Here is a 7836-nt window from a genome sequence, read left to right as displayed (position 1 = left end):
AATTATTAATAATTTTCATAGATATGACAGTGGCATTTTGGTGATGTGGAAGAAGATTTTTATTCTTAGAGAAGCACACAGAAGTATTTATCAATGAAATGTCATGAAGTCTGCAACCTGTTTTTAAACAGATCAGAAAAAAAAGAGATAAAACAAATGAGACAAAGTATTAACAATTGAATCTCAGTAGAGAGTACAAATTATTCATTGTACTGATTTTTGACCTTTTCATACTTTCAAAATTTTTCAAAATAAAAATAGGTAAATATATTAGGATAGTTTGGTGTCAAATTAGGGGTGAGTTTCTCAAATTCAAGACTGAGGAATTAGGTTGTCATCCGTGGTTTGCCAGAAGGAAAAGGAGACCCTCTGCTTTTAGTAAATGCTCTTCTTTTGTCTAATATTCCTGGCAAGTGGGTACCACATTAGCTTCAAGGAACTCTCTTCCTGTAAGAGGCACAGGAAGAAATCCCTGGTGTAGATGTGGGGCTCCGTCTGCAAAGCCAGGCAACAAAACCACTTTGAAGACATTAAAGACACTCTGGAGAAGCAGAGCCAAGCAGAAATTGATGTCAAGGAGAAAAGCCGGTGTACTTTACAAAAAGCAGAAGTTCCAGGGCCTTCCGTGAAAGTCTGAGAAGGAAGAGTGGAGGAGGTAAGGAGGTGGGGAAGGAGAGCCCCCTCAAACTTCCAGCCCAGGATTTCAAAGAAAACCACCAAGAAGCCTCTGTTAGACACTGAGAGACTCTGGAAGAAAAGGAGGGGAGAATTGTGTTTGAGGTCAACAAACGAAGGTCTCAGGTTTATGCCTCTGTAGGCAGATAGAATGGGTGTCCCGGAAGAAGAGAACCAGACATACTGTCTAACACAGGGGTCCCCAATCCCTGGGCTACGGATGGGTACCAGTCTGTACAGCAGGAGGTGAGCGGCGGGTGAGTGAGCAAAGCTTCATCTGTATTTACAGCCGCTCCCCATTGCTCACATTACCGCCTGAGCTCCGCCTCCTGTCAGATCAGTGGTGGCATTAGATTCTCAAAGGAGCATGAATGCTACTGTGAACTGTGCATGTGAGGGGTCTAGGCTGTGCACTTCTTATGAGAATCTAGTGCCTGATGATCTTTGAGGTGGAGCTGAGGCGGTGATGCTAGCGCTGGAGAGTGGCTGCAAATACAGATTCTCATTAGCAGAGTGGTTTGACTGCACAGAGACCCTAATATATAAATTGCTTGCAGACTCATATCAAAACCCTATCAGTGAGTGGCAAGTGAAAACAACCTCAGGGCTCCCACTGATTCTGCATTATGGTGAGTTGTATAATTATTTCACTATATATTACAATGTAATAATAATAGAAATAAAGTGCACAATAAATGTAATGCGCTTGAATCATCCCGAAAGCATCCCCCCCATCCCCAGTCCGTGGAAAAATTGTCTTCCACGAAACCAGTCCCTGGTGCCAAAAAGGTTGAGGAGGCCATTTTGGCCTAAGCCATTTTGTGATCTAAGCCTGTCTACAATGCCTGCCTTTGACCAGGCCAGGGAAATAACTTAATCATATCAGAGACAATAAATCAGTTATAAGGACTCCCAGTTCTGTTTGAAGGTTAGGATTAGCCTGAAGCTCACTCTTGTGCCATCTTGCAGGATCCAAACTCCCTTGAGCCCTCAACCACCAGAATAACTGGAAGCTAGGGAACGATGATGCTGACCTCTGCTGACCCTTGAGACTTCAGTCAACCAGAACCTGGACTCTGTCAATCTCTTCCCCAATTCTAGACTGAATTCTCCTCTGCCCAAGTCCCCTTGTGAATATGCATATACCCTTGGGTTAAAACTTCCCCAAGTTTGCTCTTGGGGAGACACTGCATTGGGAAATATCCCTGGTGTTTTCCTTACTCGATGCAAGTAATAAATCCTATGTTTCTCTGTTCTTTGGCTTGGTTGTCTTTTGTGGCTTGGCATTCTCCAAGAGGCGAACCGAGTTTTTGGGTAACATCTTCGAAAGAAGACTACATCCCCTACTTTAGAATACTCAAAGGGAATCCTACATATAGAATTTGAGGTTAATAGTAGAATAAGTTAATAAAACATTATTTCAACATCCCATGATGATTTAATAACTCTTATTGACACCAAAACATTTCATCCATTTAATAACATGTGGTATTATTTTTAGCAACTAGATATTGATCTAAAAATCACATTTTATTGAAGTACATTAGAAGCAAGTAGATAAAGTCAGAATGTGGGAACTTCTACAGCAGCGGTCCCCAACTTTTTTGGCACCAGGGACCGGTTTCGTGGAAGACAATTTTTCCATGGATGGGGGAGATGGGGGATAGTTCAGGCAGTAATACAAGCGATGGGGGGATGGTTCAGGCTGTAATGTGAGCAATGGGGAGCAATGGGGAGCAGCTGATGAAGCTTCACTTGCTCACCGCCACTTGCCTCCTGCTGTGTGGCCTGGTTCCTAACAGGCCATGGACCAGTGCCGGTCTGTGGCCCAGGGGTTGGGGACCCCTGTTCTACAGGATAACAACCCAATGGGGAGACTATTCTAGATAAAAGAATGTTAAGAAAAAAGATAATCTCAAAACTTGGAAATAGAAAAGTGATGATTTAGTGTCCTGTTTTTTCAATGTCACGCTGGGGCATTGCCTAACATTCTAGGGGCGTGCACCTTCATTTCAGGCTATTTAAGATTAATGAAGGTATTTCACAGTTCTGTGAATAAAGATGACAACATGTATAAAACAGAGTGATGCAGATGATTCTTATCTGATAGCAACTGGGATTAATTTTGTCTGGTAGAGATGCAAGTGATTTCTATTTGGTAGCAAAGATCATCAAAAAGATTTTGATTTTAATTTTTATTTTCTTGGAGGTTGTTAACCAGTTTTACAAAAAAAATCTAACTTAGCAATCATTTTCTGATGCCTCAGTTTCTCAAAGTTTCTTTTAACCAATTTAATCATCTTGCTGCTTCCCTTATTACTGAGTTAATTAAATATTTAATACCTAGTTCCTTTATGTTTATAGGAGACTCGGGTTTGGCCTTTTAAAAAATTCTATGTTGAAAAGAGACTTGAAAAACAGAACACCAAATGCAATAGGGGGACCTTGTTTAGATCCTGTTCTCTAACAAACCAGTTGTAAAGACATTTTTAGGGAGATGGAGGACATTTACAAGATGGTCTAAGCATTAGATGATATTAAGGAATAAGTGATAATTTTCTTAGGTGTAAAGATGGCATTGTGGTATGAAGGAAAAGATTATATCTATATCTATATATATTTAAGTGTATGAGTTATCTAGTGCTGTGTAACAAATTACCCCAAATTATGCTATTTTAAAATGTAGGTTTTATTATTATTTACGTATGGCAAGGCCAATAGATCAGAATATGAGTGCCATTGAAAATACAGTTTTCTATACTCCTACATCCCAAGAGAAGGGAGCACACTACACCACACCACAGGTGAGCTACATGGGGAAGCACCTGGGTCAGTCTGGAGGCAGAGGGACTGAGGGGAACATGTGGGCATGAGACTTTGTTGTGGTTTCTATGGGAAGGGACAGGCAAGGCAGGGAAAGCGGGCTTAGGATTGTCTAGTCTGAAAAATTTCAGTGGACTCTGGGGCATGGGGGCTATCTCTAGTTGTCTGGTCCCTGGCTATGCGGTCACTGGTGCAGGTAGATAGTGGCCCAGAGTGTGAGAGCCTGATGGAGGAGGTGGTTGGGGTGTGGGCTCTGGATTAACTGGTTTGCTTATGAAAGCTATGTTCTCTTTTTAAATTTTTAATGTTTTATACAATTTTTAAAGGTTAAACTCCATTTACAATTATTACAAAATACTGACTATATTCCCTATGTTGCACAATACATCCTTGTAGCCTGTTTTACACCCAATAGTTTGCATCTCCCACTCCTCCATTCCTATATTGCCCCTCCTCCCCTCCCTACTGGTAACCACTAGTTTGTTCTCTATATCTGTGAGTCTGCTTCCTTTTGTTATATTCACTCGTTTGTTGTATTTTTTAGATTCCATGTATAAATAATATCATATAGTATTTGTCCTCTGTCTGACTTATTTGATTTAGCACAATGCCCTCCAAATCCATCCATGTTGCTGCAAATGGCAAAATATTATGGCTGAGTAGTATTCCATTGTATGTATACCACATCTTCTTTATCCATTTATCTGTTGGTGGATACTTAGGTTGCTTCCATATCTTGGCAATTGTAAATAATGCTGCTATGAACACTGGAGGGCATGTATCTTTTTGAATTAGTGTTTTTGCTTTCTTTGGATGTATATCCAGGAGTGGAATTGCTGGGTCATATGGGTCATATGGTAATTCTATTTTTAGTTGTTTCAGAAACTCCATGCTGTTTTCCACAGTGGCTGCACCAATTTACATTCCCATCAACAGTGTACAAGGGTTCCCTTTTCTCCCCATCTTTGCTGATATTTGTTATTTGTGGTCTTTTTGATGATAGCTGTTCTGACAGGTGTCAGGTGATATCTCATTGTGGTTTTGATTTGCATTCCCCTGATGATTAGCAATGTTGAGCATCATGTGTGCCTGTGAAAGGCATGTTCTATCCCTGGGAATTGGCTAGCCCTGGGAGGCACAGTCTTTCCAGGCCCCAGAGATAAAAACATCAGAAACACATGGTTAATACACATAGCGACTTTAAAAAATTTAGTATTTCATACAGTTTCCGAGAGTCAGGAATCTGGGAGTGGCTTTTCTGGGTGGCTCTGGCTCAGGGTCTCTCAGGAGGTTACCATCCAGTTGCTGGCCAGACCACGGTCATCTGAAACTTGACTGGGGCCAGAGGCTCTGCGTCCAAGATGGCCCAGGCATCTTGTTTTCTCTCTGTTGGAAGAGAGCTCCTTGTTGATTTTGGCCAGCGGCCTCAGGTCCTCAGCAAGTGGGCCTCTCCAGAGGGCAGCTGGCTTCTCCCAGAGCAAGTGATCTGACAGTGAGTGAGAGAGTTAAGCCACACTTATAAAAATAAATAAGTATCAGAAATGACATACCATCACTTCTGCCGTATGCTATTGGTCAGACAGATTAACAGTGGTCCATTGTGGGGGAAAGGGCTGCACAGAGTATGAATACCAGGAAGCAAGGTTCACTGTGGGCCAATTTGCAGACCACCACGGTCCACCAAAAATTCATATCCTTCCCACATGCAGAATACAGTCAACCCCTTCCAGAGTCCCCAGAAATCTCATCCTATTGTAGCATCCGCTCAATGTCCAGAATCTCATAATGTAAATAATGTAAATCAGGTCCGGGTAAATCAGGTCTCATAATGTAAATCAGGTCTATAAATTTATTATAATTCCTTAAATCCAGTTTCTCCAGTACAGTTCTTCTTGACAAATTATCTGCTCCACCCCTCCCCCTCTGTATTAGTCAGCTCAGGCTGCTATAACAAAATACCACAGACTGGGGGGCTTAAACGACAGACATTTCTTTCTCCCATTTCTGGAGGCTGGAAGTCCAAGATCAGGGTACCTGCATGGTTGAGTTCTGGTGAGGACTCTCTTCCTGGCTTGGACCTGGCTGACTTCTTTTTCTTTTTGGCTGACTTCTTACTGTATCCTCACATGGAAGAGAGAGAGACAGAACTAGCTCTCTGGTCTCTTTACAAGGGTACTAATCCCATCATAAGGACCCCACCCCCATGGGCTCATCTAAACCTAATTACTTCCAAAATCTCCACCTCCAAATACCATCACATTGGGGGTTAGGGCTTCAACATGAACTTTAAGGGGACACGAATATTCAGTTCGTAAACCCTCTCCTACTGAACACACAAGGGGACAGACAGAATAACCACTCTAGAAACTCTTGCTGAAAAAGGGAGAAGATGAGAGCATGAAGAAGTTGCTGGTCCATATAGATTCCAAGCCAAGCAAACAACCTAAGTTCCTTAATTATGTCTCAAGTCTTGGGAACCATACTCCAAGGCTTTGGACTGCCCTCTGGGCTCTTGGTTTTTCCCTGTGAGTCATCCTTCTTTTTCCATGAAAGGAAAGGTATCATGCTGTAACATGAAAGGTATCATGTGTTAGCAGCTGAGTAATATTCTCAGCCTGCTTCCTGCCAGTAGCACTTTGAGGGTCCAAAGACCTCTTTTTATTTTGTACTGGCTCTGTCCCTTTCAGTCCAAGTTGGTAATGATTCTGTACATATAATTCTCATAAAAACTTTATGGATTTCCTGCGAATCTCCATGGGATCTACTCCATTAGGCAAAGTCAACACCCCTAAATCTCTTTGAGATGAGCCCTTCTCCACATAGATAGGGCTTCTGCAGACAGCAGAGGGGCAATGATCCGAAGCTTCTAGGAGCACTGTTTTTCTTTTTTTTTTTTGGCCGTGCCGCTGGCATACAGGATCTTAGTTCCCTGACCAGGGATCGAACCCATGCCCCCTGCAGTGGAAGCGTGGAGCCCTAACCACTGGACCACCAGGGAAGCCCTGAGGAGCACCATCCTTTGATTGAGAGGGTCTGTGAGTGTCTTGGTCCACTGGGGCTGCTGTAACAAAACACCACAGGCTGGGTAATTTATAAACAACAGACATTTATTCCTCACAGTTCTGGAGGCTGGAATTCTGAGACCAGGGTGCCAGCATGGCTGGGTTCTGGTGAGGGCCCTCCTCCAGGCTGCCGACTTCTTGTGACCTCACATGTGAGGTACACCTTTAAGCCCACAAGCATTCGGGCCACAGCAGCGAGGCACACGTTTACTCTCCTTAGAGGGCCTTTTGTCTGACAAAAGGACTATGGGGTATGGCTTTATATCTTTCTGAAATCTTTTAAAAATTATTTACAGGCACAGCCTATGGTCTGTCTCTGGACCACAGGTTTTCTGGCAGGGCCCTGAATTTGGACTTTTGCTTGGAAGCCATTCCTTGATTCTAGCATAATTTGTCATCTGGCCCGGCTGAAAACCTTCCAGTCCCAGCTCCTTTCTGCTTAACGACCCTTCCGTTCATTTCTCTCTCTCCTCTGGCATCTTACTATAAGCAACTAGCAGAAAGCAGGCAGCACTGAAAACGTTTTGGCTCCAAATCTCCTTGACTAGATCACGAGTTCATCGGGTGCATTTTCCTCTGTCCACATGACTGTAGGCAACAGCATCACCAGGATCCCTTCCTCCAGTTTCTGACACTTTCCTGCAAGCTCTGACCTGAATCTTTAACGACCTGGACTCTTTAATTCACAGCTTCTTCAAGGTGCTCCAGGCATTTACCGATGCTCTCAACAAAGCCCACCGCCTGGTGCCAAAGCCACTCCCACATTTTGGGTTTCTGTCACAGTACCCCGCCTGCAAAGGTATCCAAATGTGTTCTATCTGTACTACCAATGTAGCCCCAACTTTAGCAGGTTAAAGCAGTAGAAATTATTATCTTGCACAGTTTCTGAGGGTCAGGAATCTGGGACTGGCTTAGCCGGTGGTTCTGACGCAGGGTCTCTCAGGAGGCTCCCATCTAGATGTGGTGGGGTTTGCAGTCATCTGACACTTGACTGGGGCTTGGGGATCTGTGTCCATGAGGCTTTCTTTGCCACATGGGCCTCTCCATGGGGCTACTAGCGACATGGCAGCTGACTTCCCCCAGAGCAAGTGATGAGAGGGAGAGGGAGAGAGAGAAGGCAAGATGCAGCCATGTGTCTTTTGTAACTTAATTCCAGACGAGACAGGCCATCACTACTTCTGTATTCTACTGGACCAACCCTGTACAATGTGGGAGGACACTGTCGGAGGGTGTGAAATCCCAGAGGCGAAATGTCATGTTGTCTATAACCTATATA

At 43.5% G+C, this 7836-nt stretch overlaps 1 long non-coding RNA gene across 1 annotated transcript in view; it reads right to left on the bottom strand.

The window, feature by feature from the left end:
• Nucleotides 1–344: 344 nt before the first annotated feature.
• Nucleotides 345–7836, bottom strand: part of LOC137221129 (uncharacterized) — an 11512-nt gene continuing 4020 nt past the window's right edge. Inside the window, exons 2-3 of the long non-coding RNA XR_010941878.1 lie at nt 5533–7829; nt 345–4984 (exon numbers count right to left, since the gene is read on the bottom strand). This is a non-coding gene — a long non-coding RNA (uncharacterized lncRNA). The remainder of the gene's footprint in view (nt 4985–5532; nt 7830–7836) is intronic.

The sequence above is a fragment of the Pseudorca crassidens genome, chromosome 3, assembly GCF_039906515.1.
Source record: "Pseudorca crassidens isolate mPseCra1 chromosome 3, mPseCra1.hap1, whole genome shotgun sequence".
Classification (NCBI taxonomy): domain Eukaryota; kingdom Metazoa; phylum Chordata; class Mammalia; order Artiodactyla; family Delphinidae; genus Pseudorca; species Pseudorca crassidens.
This window is presented reverse-complemented; position numbering and strand designations above follow the sequence as displayed.